The sequence below is a fragment of the Triticum aestivum genome, chromosome 1A (assembly GCF_018294505.1).
Source record: "Triticum aestivum cultivar Chinese Spring chromosome 1A, IWGSC CS RefSeq v2.1, whole genome shotgun sequence".
NCBI lineage: Eukaryota > Viridiplantae > Streptophyta > Magnoliopsida > Poales > Poaceae > Triticum > Triticum aestivum.
The window spans coordinates 128,656,813-128,673,754 of NC_057794.1; the positions used below are offsets into that span (position 1 = coordinate 128,656,813).

General features: G+C 43.6%; 1 long non-coding RNA gene across 2 annotated transcripts; it reads left to right on the forward strand.

The window, feature by feature from the left end:
• Nucleotides 1–13,353: 13,353 nt before the first annotated feature.
• On the forward strand, nt 13,354–16,080 carry LOC123040541 (uncharacterized). 2 transcript variants are annotated; one of them, XR_006418184.1, is made up of 4 exons: nt 13,355–13,911; nt 14,399–14,504; nt 14,673–14,918; nt 15,106–16,080. It is a non-coding gene; the product is annotated as an uncharacterized lncRNA (long non-coding RNA). The 2 variants fall into 2 exon arrangements; XR_006418182.1 differs by having other exon boundaries at nt 13,354–13,911; nt 14,673–16,080.
• Nucleotides 16,081–16,942: the final 862 nt, after the last annotated feature.

Sequence of the window (16,942 nt, forward strand, 5' to 3'; positions counted from 1 at the left end):
CGAAGTCTCATGATCAATATCATAAGCTTCCACTTCAATTGGTGTAGGTGCCACAGGAACAACTTCCTGTGCCCTGCCACACACTAGTTGAAGAGACGGTTCAATAACCTCATCAAGTTTCCACCATCCTCCCACTCAATTCTTTCGAGAGAAACTTTTCCTCGAGAAAGGACCTGATTCTCGAAACAATCCCTTATTGCTTTCGGATCTGAGACAGGAGGTATACCCAACTGTTTTGGGTGTCCTATGAAGATGCATTTTATCCGCTTTGGGTTCGAGCTTATCAATCCTGAAACTTTTCCACATAAGCGTCGCAGCCCCAAACTTTCAAGAAACGACAACTTAGGTTTCTCTAAACCATAATTCATACGGTGTCATCTTAACGGAATTACGTGGTGCCCTATTTAAAGTGAATGTGGTTGTCTCTAATGCCTAACCCATGAACAATAGTGGTAATTCGATAAGAGACATCATGGTACGCACCATATCCAATAGGGTGCAACTATGATGTTCGGACACACCATCACACTATGGTGTTCCAGGCGGTATTAATTGCGAAACAATTTCCACAATGTCTAAATTGTGTGCCAAAACTCGTAACTCAGATATTCATCTCTATGATCATATCATAGACATTTTATCCTCTTGTCACAATGATCTTCTACTTCACTCTGAAATTACTTGAACCATTCAATAATTCAGACTTGTGTTTCATCAAGTAAATATTCTCAACATCTACTCGAATCATCTGTGAAGTAAGAACATAACGATATTCACTGCATGCCTCAGCACTCATTGGACTGCACACATCAAAATGTGTTGCTTCCAACAAGTTGCTATCTTGTTCCATTTTACTGAAACCGAGGCTTTTCAGTCATCTTGCCTATGTGGTACGATTTGCATATCTCAAGTGATCCAAAATCAAGTGAGTCCAAACGATCCATCTGCATGGAGTTTCTTCATGCGTATACACCAATAGACATGGTTCGCATGTCTCAAACTTTTCAAAAATGAGTGAGTCCAAAGATCCATCAACATGGAGCTTCTTCATGTGTTTTATACCAATATGACTTACATGGCAGTGCCACAAGTAAGTGGTACTATCATTACTATCTTATATCTTTTGGCATGAAAAATGTGTATCACTACGATCGAGATTCAATAAACCATTCAGGTTTAATACTAATCTTGATGGTAGAGGGAGCGTGCGATGTTTGATCATATCAAACTTGGAAACACTTCCAACACATATCGTCAGCTCACCTTTAGCTAGTCTCCGTTTATTCCATAGCTCTTTATTTCGAGTTACTAACACTTAGCAACCGAACCGGTATCTAATACCCTGGTGCTACTAGGAGTACAAGTAAAGTACACATCAACACAATGTATATCCAATATACTTCTATCGACCTTGCCAGCCTTCTCATCTACCAAGTATCTAGGGTAATTCTGCTCCAGTGGCTGTTCCCTTTATTACAGAAGCACTTAGTCTCGGGTTTGGGTTCAACCTTGGGTTTCTTCACTAGAGCAGCAGCTAAATTGCCGTTTCATGAAGTATCCCTTTGTTCCCTTGCCCTTCTTGAAACTAGTGGTTTCACCAACCATCAACAATTGATGCTCCTTCTTGATTTCTACTTTCGCGGTGTCAAACATCACGAATATTTCAAGGATCATCATATCTATCCCTGATATGTTATAGTTCATCATGAAGCTCTAGCAGCTTGGTGGCAATGACTTTGGGGAAACATCAGTATCTCATCTGGAAGATCAACTCCCACTCGATTCAAGTGATTGTTGCACTCAGACAATCTGGGCACAAGCTCAACGATTGAGCTTTTCTCCCTTAGTTTGCAGGCTAAGAAAATCGTCGGAGGTCTCATACCTCTTGACGTGGGCACGAGCCTGAAATCCCAATTTCAGCCCTCGAAACATCTCATATGTTCCGCGACGTTTCGAAAATGTCTTTGGTGCCTCAACTCTAAACCGTTTAACTGAACTATCACGTAGTTATCAAAACGTGTATGTCTGATGTTCGTAACATCCACAAACGACGTTTGGGGTTCAGCACACTGAGCGGTGCATTAAGGACATAAGCTTTCTACTGTCCGCATAATCGCTACTTTCAACTTTCAACTGTATTTTCTCCAGGAACATATCTAAAACAGTAGAACTAAAGCGCGAGCTACAACATAATTTGCAAAGGGTCTTTTGACTATGTTCAAGATAATTAAGTTCATCTTATGAACTCCCACTCAGATAGACATCCCTCTGGTCATCTAAGTGATTACATGATCCGAGTCAACTAGGCCATGTCCGATCATCACGTGAGACGGACTAGTCATCATCGGTGAACATCTTCATGTTGATCATATCTACTATACGACTCATGCTCGACCTTTCGGTCTCCGTGTTCCGAGGCCATGTCTGTACATGCTAGGCTCGTCAAGTTAACCCTAAGTGTTTTCGCTGTGTAAAACTGTCTTACACCCGTTGTATGTGAACGTAAGAATCCATCACACCCGATCATCACGTGGTGCTTAGAAGCGACGAACTGTAGCAACGGTGCACAGTTAGGGGAGAACACTTCTTGAAATTTTGTAAGGGATCATCTTATTTACTACCGTCGTCCTAAGCAAACAAGATGCATAAACATGATAAACATCACATGCAATCAAATAGTGACATGATATGGCCAATATCATTTTGCTCCTTTTGATCTTCATCTTCGGGGCTCCATGATCATCATCGTCACCGGCATGACACCATGATCTCCATCATCATGATCTCCATCATCGTGTCTTCATGAAGTTGTCACGCCAACGACTACTTCTACTTCTATGACTAACGCGTTTAGCAATAAAGTAAAGTAAGTTACATGGCGTTCTTCAATGACGCGCAGGTCATACAAAAATAAAGACAACTCCTATGGCTCCTGCCGGTTGTCATACTCATCGACATGCAAGTCGTGAATCCTATTACAAGAACATGATCAATCTCATACATCACATATCATTCATCACATTCTTCTTGGCCATATCACATCACATAGCATACCCTGCAAAAACAAGTTAGACGTCCTCTAATTGTTGTTGCATGTTTTACGTGGCTGCTATGGGTTTCTAGCAAGAACGTTTCTTACCTACGCAAAACCACAACGTGATATGCCAATTGCTATTTACCCTTCATAAGGACCCTTTTCATCGAATCCGTTCCGACTAAAGTGGGAGAGACTGGCACCCGCTAGCCACCTTATGCACCAAGTGCATGTCAATCGGTGGAACCTGTCTCACGTAAGAGTACGTGTAAGGTCGGTTTGGGCCGCTTCATCCCACAATACCGTCGAAACAAGATTGGACTAGTAACGGTAAGCATATTGAACAACATCAACGCCCACAACTACTTTGTGTTCTACTCGTGCAAAGAATCTACGCAATAGACCTAGCTCATGATGCCACTGTTGGGGAACGTAGCAGAAATTCAAAATTTTCCTACGTGTCACCAAGATCTATCTATGGAGAAACCAGCTACGAGTAGAAGGAGAGTGCATCTACATACCCTTGTAGATCGCTAAGCGGAAGCGTTCAAGTGAACGGGGTTGATGGAGTCGTACTCGTCGTGATTCAAATCACCGATGATCAAGTGCCGAACGCACGGCACCTCCGCGTTCAACACACGTACAGCCCGATGACGTCTCCCACGCCTTGATCCAGCAAGGAGAGAGGGAGAGGTTGAGGAAGACTCCATCCAACAGCAGCACAACGGCGTGGTGGTGGTGGAGGAGCGTGGCAATCCCGCAGGGCTTCGCCAAGCACCATGGGAGAGGAGGAGGAGGGAGAGAGGCAGGGCTGCACCAAGAGGGAGAGAACTCATGTGTATGGCAGCCCCAAACCTCAACTATATATAGGGGGAAGGGGGGGCTGCGCCCCCTTTAGGGTTTCCCACCCCCAAGGGGTGCGGCCAGCCCTAGATGGCAAAGGGGGTGGCGGCCAAGAGGGGAGAGGAGAGGGAGGCGCACCAATATGGGCCTTAAGGCCCATCTGGACTAGGGTTTGCCCCCTCCCACTCTCCCTTGCGCCTTGGCCCCCTTGTGGGGGGCGCACCAGCCCTCCTAGGGGCTGGTCCCCTCCCATACTTGGCCCACGCAACCTTCTGGGGCAGGTGGCCCCACTTGGTGGACCCCCGGGACCCTCCTGGTGGTCCCGGTACATTACCGATATCGCCCGAAACTTTTCCGGTGATCAAAACAGGACTTCCCATATATAAATCTTTATCTCCGGACCATTCCGGAACTCCTCGTGACGTCCGGGATCTCATTCGGGACTCAGAACAACATTCGGTAACCACATACAAGCTTCCTTTATAACCCTAGCGTCATCGAACCTTAAGTGTGTAGACCCTACGGGTTCGGGAGACATGTAGACATGACCGAGACGTTCTTCGGTCAATAACCAACAGCGGGATCTGGATACCCATGATGGCTCCCACATGTTCCACGATGATCTCATCGGATGAACCACGATGTCAAGGACTTAATCAATCCCGTATTCAATTCCCTTTGTCTATCGGTATGTTACTTGCCCGAGATTCGATCGTCGGTATCCAATACCTTGTTCAATCTCGTTACCGGCAAGTCACTTTACTCGTTCCGTAACACATCATCCCGTGATCAACTCCTTGGTCACATTGCGCATGTGATGATGTCCTACCGAGTGGGCCCAGAGATACCTCTCCGTTTACACGGAGTGACAAATCCCAGTCTCGATCCGCATAAAACAATAGATACTTTCGGAGATACCTGTAGTGCACCTTTATAGTCACCCAGTTACGTTGTGACGTTTGATACACCCAAAGCACTCCTACGGTATCCAGGAGTTACACGCTCTCGTAGTCAAAGGAAGAGATACTTGACATTGGCAAAGCTCTAGCAAATGAACTACACGACCTTTTGTTCTAGGCTTAGGATTGGGTCTTGTCCATCACATCATTCTCCTAATGATGTGATCCCGTTATCAACGACATCCAATGTCCATAGTCAGGAAACCATGACTATCCGTTGATCACAACGAGCTAGTCAACTAGAGGCTCACCAGGGACATATTGTGGTCTATGTATTCACACGTGTATTACGATTTCCGGATAATACAGTTATAGCATGAATAAAAGACATTTATCATGAACATTGAAATATAATAATACTTTTATTATTGCCTCTAGGGCATATTTCCAACATATTGGCCTTTGGATTTCTAAATTGCGGCCCTATTTTGAAGCTCCCCAATCCTGAATCAAAGGTATGTGCACTTCCGTGGAGTGCCCCGCATTTTGTGGATTTGTAATTTTTGCAACAAATTTTGTTCTGTAATGCATCCTTCAGCTGGATGAAATTTGTTACTCCCTCCATTTTTATATACAAGGCCACTATCAAAACTAGTAGACTGCCCGTGCGTTGCCACGGGCTTTTAAAAATTTGTATTTGTTGCATGTCAAATTTTACATACTCCCTCCTTCCATCTATACAGGGTCTAGTACGTTTTTCAAGACCGTCTTTGACTATTGACAACGTAGAGGACAGTGGGGAAGGCGTATACCCGACGACCTTTAGGGAGGTCCGGCAGCGCCTGCAGGCTGCACCACGTCGATGTTGGACGAGCCGCCAGGGATTTCACTAACCCAAACACAACCACCACCACCCCGGACGATCTGAAGTGTACCAACCAACCTGCCGCCCACCAGCCTTTGCCACCACGTTCACTGAACCAACTTCGTCGTCTCCTGAGGCCACCGACACGAGATCTGGAGGAGGGAAGAGGAGCCAAGGGGCTCGGGGGCATCCGCAACTCAGCCGATGAGAGGGGACAACCTTCGTCGCTGCCGCGAAGCCGACCAGACGTGACGACAGGGGCCTACCAGGCCCCTACTGGCCCGACCGAGCCCAAATGGGTCAGGGCAGCCCCTGTTGCCACACTGCAGCACGTCGGCCAACAAAGCCGCCACCACCCGCACCCCCCGATGCCTCGCCACCATCACCAGAGAGCCACACCGCCGCACATCGGACCGCCGGCCCGCTCCAACCCAGATGGGGCCCAAAAGGGACCAAATCTGGGCGGAGTGGACGCCGCCAGCCAGCCGCACCACCACGCGCCTTGCAGCCAACGACCGCGCCGCCGCATCAGGGGCACCCACGGCCCGCAACGCGCGAGCGGGGAAAGAACGACATGCCTTTGCCCGAGGAGCACCACCTCCATCAGCCCCCCCCCCCCCCCACACACACATCCCCAACGCGTGAGCAGGGAAAGAAAGGCCCGCCTCTGCCAGCACCACGTGGGAATGACCTAGCGGACCACGCCGGCGGCGGCAGGGGGGAAAGACGAGGAGGGATTGGAGGAGAGGGGGGGTCGGGGATTCACATGTCGCCCGCGAACAGATCAAATCAGTGTAGGACGTTTTTCTTAGGTGCTTGAAACCATACAATTTACCATTTAGAAACACTACGGAAAAACACATCTTCTAGAACATACCGTGCGTCGCCACACGCTTTTGGAATATTTTGTTAAAGTTATATATAAACATAATGCATGTTAAATTTCACATGTATAGAAATTACAGTACCGGGCGATAAAAATGGTAGAACCTGCTTGATGGGTCATTTTCGCCATTTTAAATATCTAATTCTAATAAATGTTGAACATGGAAATTTCTTTTTTTAATAAAACTTAATATTTCATTAAAATGTAAACTTTATAAAATAACATTTTTTGAGAAGAATGTATTTTTGTAGTAAGAAGTGATTTTTTGGGCGAATTTTTAAGTGTTTTTAAATTATGATAGTGTTGCGCGCTAGCCACAACTGTACCGAAAAATATCAGATTGTTCCTTCTAGGAAGGTGATCTTCATGCCCTTCTTCCACCCTGGCTTCACGTCGACCGTTGGGATCTCCACCGTGATCGTCTTTCTACACATAGTTGCCATGAACAAGTAGTGTTTAGTGTTTATTTTAGCACCCAAAATTAGTTTCTTATTTTATTAAAGACATGCATCAAAATTGACACTAAATAATCCAGATTGACCGAGCATGCTAAAATTTGAAGTTGGCTTAAAGATTAGTAAGAACCCATCCAAATCAATAAGACACGGCTGAACTATTTGGTTGAAGTAACAAAGATATTGCAGTGATAATAATGCTGCTTTAGAATAGATCTGAACAATGGTGACTGCCGTTGCACTCTACTAAACAAATTAAATAGACCCAACTGGTCAACTACAAATTTCTCAGGATTAATCTTTGGAACACATGTACCTCATACTGAGGTTAAATAATTCAGAATGATTGAGGAAGCTAAAATCTGAAGACGGCTTAAGATTACTGAAAACTGCCCAAATCAATAATACAACTCAGATGGAACCAACAAGGAAATTGTATTTATCAAATTTAATCTGGAGCAACTAAAATAGTCTTCAATATTCAAGAATGTAGTGGATCTTGATTCTTAATCGGGATAACAAATGACCACATGCATACAACAGAGGGAAGGAGAATATACTCACATGTGTACCACACTTGAATTTCCTACAAGTAAGAAAGGGTAGGGAATAGAATTACAATATAAGGATTCAACTGGATGAACTGTAAATGTTGTAAATACATGAATTGCAAAGGCTTCGCGAGCTGCTGCTTGTCGTGGTCGAGTACGACACTAAAATCTTACCTCCTAACAAAAATTGCTTATAACGATACAACATGTGCCATACTATCAATTCATAATCCAAGAGATGAAGCTAGCTGATTAGCTCAACTAATGCACTGGCGTTTTTCTAATTTCTGACAAAGATGTTACTAACAAAGATACTTAATTGTCCTTTCAAAAAAAAATGCATGCTGAAGGTTTGGATTGGCTTGCTAATAAAGAATGTGGGCGCCTTGTGAGGAGTAGGAGCACGTCCGCCTGTCCACGGCTGTCCAGGGAGAGAGGGAGATGGGGATAGTACCAAATCCGAAGCAACATGTAGCCAACCTGCAAGAAATCCATCGACGGCGGCTCAGATCCCGGCCAACCCCAGCAAGCCCTCAACAGGAGCGCGACACGGGCCCCGCCGCTTGGTCCCCAGTCCCCACGGTCGTGCAGGACTCCCGCATCGGCGGCAGCCCCGAGGGGCCTCCAAGCCGATGCGCGACCCGACACGGGGGATGGGCTGGCCCCGAGGAGCGGTAACCCGGCGACTCCGTCAGTCAGGAGCTGGGCGGCGCCTTCCGTCATCGCCGCCGTTTGGGGAGGGATGCGGTCCCGGTCGATGCGATCATTGGCCACGGCGAGCAGGACAGACTCGACGGCGGGATTCAGACGGCGGAGCATGGATACAGGAGATGGTGGCGCATCGATGGGAGATGGGTGCGGGCGCGGCTGCGGTGGGCGGAGCGTCGGCGGCGGGCGGCGCGCGGTGAAGCTGGGCGGGGCGGGGCAGGAGGTGGCGGCGGGACGGAGGTCGAGATGGGATCGAGGAGGAAGGTCGTGCGAGCTGGGCTTTTTTTTTTCTTTTCTCCTCCCTGTACCGGTTATACTGAGCAGAGGTGGTAGGATGACGAAAAAAACGGTGATGAGATTTCTGAGTTTATAACCTTTCCATACGTGGATTAATTGTGATTGATTACCATAAAGGCTGGATTGATGAGATTTCTGAGTTTATAGCCTTTCTATACATGGATTAATTGTGATTGATTACCATAAAGGCTATCAATCCAGATGGGAGGTGGGACAAATAAACCAGACGAAAAATAACCGGTTGAAAATAAACCGGTTGAAAATGGTGGGACTATTCAACCAATTCGTCCATTAGAAGTAGAGATTAAGATTTAGAATTGATTGTCATAAAACTAAATTTTATTGATTGGTAACGTGCTATCAATTCCTTCCCGTTTATAATGTGTCTAGTTAGGAAACTTTGGAAAGGTTAGGAAAGTTTTTATTGTGAAGGTAAAAAAAACAACTTGATGAGATATGGTGGTGGGATGTGATACGAAAATAAACCAGACGAAAATAAACCAGACGAAAATAAACCGTGGACGCAATCCTACCAACTCAGACATTAGGAGTAGAGATTAGAATTTGCAAATATACAAGGCCACTAACACTAATCGATGCAAATATTAAGGTGGTTGCCTCGCAGTACTAGAAAAGAAGGACATTAATTATCCCTTGCATGCATGCGGGAGTGGGAGCATTGGCTTGATATGTATGAAAGAGAAGAATACACATTAATTTACACGTCAAACAAGGAGATAAGCTGGCTTGCAACATTGACTTAGAAGACATTAACATTTGTCTTGGTACCTGTATTATGAGTTTGTGGCCTTGTATACAAGAATGGAGGGAGTATTTATGCTCATTGCCGGCCAAGTATTGTTTCGACTATTAAGCTGTTTCAATTTTTTTCGGTGCTTCAAATCTATTATAGAAATCCTGCGACACTTCCTTTTCAATGCATCCTACAATGCTTCCTGTAAACAGAGCATCCAAGTAAACTTACCCCCATATTGGCGCTAAATTTGTTATGTTTACCCCTTTTGAAATTCCATGCTTCCATTGAAGACAAAAAATGCATCCTAAATTGCATAGATTGCACCCTAAATTCCATGAATCCATCACACAAAATTGCTTCTTGATTGTCCCCTTTAGGATATTGTTTTTCCAGGAAAATGCTTCCATGCCAAAAATACTAACAGATGCATCCCCATCCTGGCACCAACCTTACTTATTTCAATACCATGCGTCGTATTTGTACTGTCCATATTTTTGTGCTTCTGTAATCCTTTATGTCATCAGTCAATATATATATATATATATATATATATATATATATATATAGTAACGCTAAACTAAGCGTGAGTGTAGAATAGGTTATTCTACACCCCAGTAACGGCATATACAAAATATAGTAACATATTATGTAAAATGTAGTAATTTTTGTAAAAATGTAGTAAATTACAAACTTGGGTGATAAAAAATATATTTTCCGAATTACTACATTTTGTACATCGTTTTACTAGATTTTGTATATAGCGTTACTAGGGGGTGTAGAATAAGCTATTCTACACTCACACTTAGAATAGCGTTACCATATATATATATGTATGTATGTATGTATGTATGTATGTATGTATACTCTTATTTTGTAGTGCATTGCTTCCATACAACTAATTCCAGAAGAGAGCAAATCTATCGCTTCATTCCTTACGAAACATTTTCTTACAGAAATGCTAACAATCAGTATTCTGTGTGTTCTCAGGTGACACTCAACAATGACTAAAAAGGAGTCAATCATGCTACAGAGTTGATATTCAGCTGGTAAGTTTCCTATGTATCCTTTTTGTATTTCTTCAGTGCAAACTCATGTTAATAATGCTTCCTGCTTTCTCTGTTTGTAGTTTTGAAGTACTGAGGTATAGTATGCAGAAAATTTTCCTCCCATATGTTGCGAATGGTTTAGAAACACTTTGAATGTGCATATGTTCTCTGGCATGTTAATTTGTGAATTCAAATATGTATGCTTCGGATGCGTCTAATATATGTTGTGATAGAACCAAATTAGTGCTTCTTGTTAACCATGCTTCCTTGAGTTTTAACATATGCTTCTAGTGTAGGGATGTCGTGCGGAACTGAAACAATATTTCACGGACATTAAATTTTAGCACAGAAATCTTGCCCAGCAAGTATGCAGATCAGTCAAATCGATCTTTTATGCTTCTAGTACATGAGCATCCAATAATTGCTTCGTATTAGCCATGCTTCCTACTTTTGATTTCTCACATAGTTTTGCTTCACCCACTACCCCTGTGTGCCTTTCAGCCATTGCCGGTGTTGCTTTTCGGAGTGAACTTTTGTCTCAACCACTGAACACTATGTGTGCTTGATTGTTTCTCATTCATGCTTTTACTATGCAGAATTCTCTACAACTTGGTGTGTTGTAATTATGTCGACTGCAATATAGCGGAGATCGTGATTGCCTTGTTGATGATGACAAGCTCACAGTGCATGTGAGATGGTCCGTTCAACGTCCTCTGTGATGCTGGCTAGAGGGATGTGAAAACAATGTTGTTGTAATAGTTTGTATTTTATTGTTTAACTAAGTATAATATTATTCAATGTCGCATGTTTTTTCAAAAGAACTCATGCTTCCTTGTTTTCTTGTATGCTCTTCTATATTGCATATGTTTTACTGTACACAATGCCAATCATGGTTCACTGGATTCTCATATGATTCCCCACATTGTCCTGGTGCCATGATATCTTCGGCATCAATGCAATGCGTGGACACATTACCTTGTGCTACAGCATTTGAAGCACCAGGACAATACAATGTAGGAAGCCAATAACCTGAACAATGATAAAATACGTGATTACCACTTGATTTTTTTTTGTTGCTTCATGATCATCATGGAAGCAAATTCTCTATTTAACGGAAGCAACTTTTGATCAGTAAGGAAGCATATCCCATGGTGATTGAAATCAATATAACATTATCTAATCGATGAAACAAATCACATGATAGAGGCGAGGGTCCCGATCTTTCGATGAGATGATAACTGTCGATTTGGTGGAGACGACTTTGACGATCCGACTACAAACGTGCACGATGTTGCGCCTTAGCAACCACTAAACCAATCTCCTGAGGTTACTGACGATGCTGGAAGCACGGTCAGCCTGACCACAAAGGTCTATTCCTGCAAGCAATCGAAGAACAAGCAAGAATATGATAAAGCAATCTGAATATCGCAAATATATATGAAGTATTGATAATGGTGGGGATCCGGAAGCGGTCTTGGTCTGGTCGTTGGACACAAACAAAGTACACGAAGTTGCAATGGCTAACTTTTAACTAAACAAATCCCAAGGAAAAAGCTACTAGATTGATCTACTTATATAGGAGCAAGGGGTGGTGGCCAAGGAGGTGGGAGGACGTCCCAAAGCAGCCTAAAACTAACCCTAGGTCGTACAAGGCTCATGGGCCCAAGTGGAGGTGATGCAACACCTTTGGGCTTGTAGTTTGACTCGGATTCTGCTGTAACATCAGATTGTTTCGTCCGTAACTCAACGCTCCGGACGAATTTGAAGGTGAATCCAATTGGTTTGGGAAGAGCACGAAATCTAGTTTCCAACAAAAAAAGAATCATCCCATTCGGAGTCCGTATGAAAAAGTTGTTGGCGTTTTGAGTTAGGTATGTCTGTGCAGTCCGAATCTAAATCCAGAACGTGAGAGACTTGGACCCTATCTTCTCTTGGCCCAAAAGTGACGTGAGAGGACTTTTTGAACACAACCTAAACTTCTCCTTTTCCCTTATCTTCATATGTGGATTGCACAAATGTCCCATACACCTGCAATTAGACAAAACATAAAAGTGTGTGAAGTATTTTTGTTCTAGATAATATAAATAGATTATTAAATAGTTTGCATTAGAAATCACCTGACAAATATGCATGTATGCAATATTTTTGGTCATATCCAAGGTAGTCATGTCCTCATCATCACATTTTCATGGAAGCAATTCTTGAGTCAATGAAAATAGTTTCATATTGGTTTGGAAGCAAAATATATTAGCACACAGTACAAAAATCATGCTAAATCAAACCAAATTTCCGTCACAGCGGAAGAAAGGAAAATCTATTAATACGCTAGATGCAAATGGCACCTAAAGTGGATGCATACTTCTCGTATGGTGGATGCAGTCGTTACTGTAAATAAGGTGGATGCATCAAGTGGTTCGAAAACCATGTTCGCCATGCATCCACCATGTCAATGCCCACGATGGTGCTGCTTCCAATAACAAAAATTATATAATCCAAAATATTATGCCTTTTTTGATGCATCAGTTACGCCATTCCATTTTCTCTTAGTTTATTTCTGGGCTATCAGACTGCTTCACGGGAGCAGTTATGAGGATGCACGTAATTAGTGCAGGGACCAACTAATTCTATGTGGGCTCTGGCACACAATCGAACGACTCCCATCCATCTAATCCAATGATTGTACACTAGTCTGATAAGAAGCATGGGATCAGTAGTCTGATCCCTAGTGGTCTTCATGAATGAATTACAGTTAACAAGCGATGTCGTCCGTCTCACATCCTTGACTCGCATACTAGTAAAACGCGGGCCAAACATAGTAAATGAATTAAATTATTTATCATATGCATGCATGTGGCTGCGCTAATTAAAGAATGATGTAACCGGGTCAAAAAAAATGATGTAACCGATTAGTAAACAGGGTGCGCTTCATGGGTCGGACTTAGAATAAGCACAATGCGCTCGGGCTCACTTTAGCACACCTAAATTGCACAGATTGCACTCAGGTGAGGAATAGTTATTCCTCACCCAGCCGAAGCACACGCCCCCACCCACACGGCAGACGCCACCAGCACCGTGGAGGCTTTGTGCAGTAATCTACAGTGGCTGCGAGGTAATATTACAGCATTGAGCGCGAGGAGGCATAACCACCCCCGATTGGAACGTAGTTGACCGCGACGAGGAGGACGCAACATCAACGGGGGTGAGGCACCGACGACCGTCACCTTAATTGCGGCCAAGATGGGGGCGAGACGCCGGCCACTCGTTCGCTTCTCCTCCAACCGGTGATCGAGGTGGATGATTCCAGGTGCGGGCACTAGGATCTCTGCTGTTGGATCGAGGTGCGGGAGATTAAACTCAGTCTCTAACCTCCCGATCGAGACTCAGACTCTGCTGTTGTATCATGTTGGATCTTGTTCGGGGATGAGACCGAGGTTCGAGTTCGATCCTGGCCGACGGGGTGAGACGCATGCTCTCTAGCCTCCCGCAGGTTCCACTCATTCGATCCTGCTGTCGGCCATCCTCCAAGCGGCGTTGGGCATCAAGTTCGGCTTCAACACCCGCACCATCCAGGTCACCTCCTATGTCCCCTCTTGCTTCTTATTCTAATGGATGGATGCTTCCTATTAATTGGTGGTTCCTTCCAGCATTACTTGGATCTCTACTGTTTACTAGTTCCAGGACGGGGCCTGGTTAAATTATGCAAGTGACAGGGCTAATTGACTAGTTCAATTAAATCACCAGTATTTAATCCACTGAGGAAAGTAACTATTTCAAGTTCTAGGTTGGTTAAAATTCGGAAGTGATTGGTCCTAATTGGTAGTGGTCAATAAGACTAATTAAGTAGTTCTTAATGAACTAGTTAAGTTCAGGTCAGATTCTGAATTAACTACTACTGAATACATTACAATAGGGCTAGAGTTCAGTTCGTGTTTTGCTCAATAACTCTAATGACAATCCGTGTTGTAAATGCATTTGTTATTGAAAAATCATATGCTCCATTGTGCTACACCAGTAGCATTTTGCTAACCTTGGTCTGAATTGCCATGAACAAAACCAGATACACTATTGCGAGCCAACTGCCCCCATCAAATTCGTCCAAGGTCATCCTGTCTCCTCTCAGATCTCGTTGGTCTCTCCATTCTTGGTGCCTGATTAAGCACAAGGTATTGTTGTTCATTCCTTGTTGGATAGTCATTGATATGCGTTGAGCTGAGTCCAAGTTAATGTAAAGCTCACGCTTTCTATACCGAGCTTTGTTGCCGCCATCTAATCTTATCTATCTTACAAAGTAGTTAAGCATTATGTTGTTTCTTTTGCGTATGCATGTGCAGATTATTAATAGACACCATCGCTCTGACGGGATATATGGTATTGTTGGTTCGAGCGCGTCTCTCGGTCTTTGGTTCAGTGTCATCTATGACACCATCGCTCGGCCGGGCTATCTGGTGCGAGGAAGCGCCATCGGAGAACCCAGTCCGCACGAGTAGCCATGGAGGCGGCTGGCGGGAGTGATCGTCTGAGCAAGGTGGATCCAGCATCCTGGTGTAGAGGCGCCTCAGCGGAGCACCCTGACCCACGTAAGGTCACGGTGGAATCATCTCGTCTGGGGAAGCAATCATGGTTCTGATTGTTCATATTGATTTTGATAGCAGGGGAATTCACTTTGTACATGAGGGAAATTGAGAAGACACTGAATCCTCTTTACATGTTCGGTCACAATAAAACTCTATTCTGAATTGACTTCTGATTTCAAATGCCCTGCAGGATGCAGCAGAAGACATCCTGCAAGAATACCAAAAAGGCTGCAGTCGAGAGACAAAGCTGGGAACATAGGATGTCCGGATGCTGACGTAGAGGCTTCTCACTCTGTCCATTTCTGTTGTCTAGTTCCTTCAGCTGTTTATGTCAGAAGTGGCATGTGATCTTCTGTGAGCATATGCCTTTTAATTGGTTAAGAAAATTGTACTAAGCATAAAACTAAGTTTGTTTCTGAATTGTGACTATTGATGAGCTCCATGATCTATGATAAAGTATTGCCAGAAGATGGTTGTAATCTTGGTAGAAAGAATGGTATCCTGATATCTGAAGTGCACCGGTGAGATGAGAAATTTTGTACATTTTGTATGACATTCACTGGTCCTATGTTTTTTATTTAGATGTAAATGTCTTCAGTACAGATGTGACTTGAACTTGGATAGCTAGCAATGGAACATTATGAGTACAAGTAACTTGGAACCTTGCAGTTCATGAAGTACATCTCTAACTTAAATGTCAGAATTTGGTTAGTTACTACTCCCTCCGTCCCATAATATATGAGCGTTTTTGACACATTATATATGGGACAGAGGGAGTATTTATGAAATCTATGTTATACATTGTATATGGAGCAGGAATCTTTGTTTTCCATGTAAGCTAAGGCGTGTCCATGGCGGTCTGGGCATGACCAGGCCACGGACTGGTGTGCAACTCCTCATCGTACCTCTCATCCCGACAATGAGCGGCCCTTGTTGGTCAGTACTACTAAATGCAAATAACAGGACATAGGAGTGTTCTCTAGAGGCGGATAATGCATGTGTTGTGTTTGTTGATCTTTCTTTTATTTGCTGAAATTTTTATTAGCAACTGAGATGTAACCAAGATGTAGGGCATGGTGAGGATGTGTATTCTACTACTATGTGATTTGTTCAAAATTATCTCAATGGAATGTTTGACAATGTGATTCATTTTAAAGTTCAGTAACTGAATTAGTCTCTTTCCTTTATCTTGATGGTGGGTTCATGTGAGAGGGGAGTATGAGTTGGGACTTGAAATCAGTACGCATGCTACAGGAGTCATTTTTGGTGCCAATGAATTTTTTTTTAATTGGAATTGGACATCAATGGTACTGATAGATCCATCCATAACGGACTTTGCTAATTCAAGAAATGTATTCGCAAGAGACAATGACAAAGACATATAAATCAAAGATTTGTAAATTCAAATATCAGTTGAAAAAGAGAAAATACAATGTCATTGATGTAGCAGAGCCATAACAATTCTGCATGAACAAATGAATAAATTCAGTGGTAATTAAGCAGCAACCATAACAAGATTTTTTTTTTCTTATTCTACTTAATCTTCTTGTAGTAGCAGTGGCAATGGATCTTTTTTTTTGCTGGGCTGTAGTACACATGCTGAAGGGGAGCCTTGGCGCAGTGGTAAAGCTACTGCCTTGTGACCATGAGGTCATGGGTTCAAGTCCTGGAAACAGCCTCTTACAGAAATGTAGGGAAAGGTTGCGTACTATAGACCCAGAGTGGTCGGACCCTTCCCTGGACCCTGCGCAAGCGGGAGCTACATGCACCAGGTTGCCCTTTTTTTGTAGTACACATGCTCTTCCCTAGCACCTCCAGGATTGATGTTTGTAGAGAGGAAGAAGATTGTGACATGTCCTGGGCATTCGAGTTGATGGAAGCTAGGCCAAATCGCACTACATTTTTAGCACTAGCTAATGCCCTCTCTTCTGTGTTGGATTCAAATGCTGCAAATTCAATGAGTGGGCATAACAAGTTAGACATGCAATGAACAAGAAAATTATTTAGTTCCTGAGCAAATCTCAAAA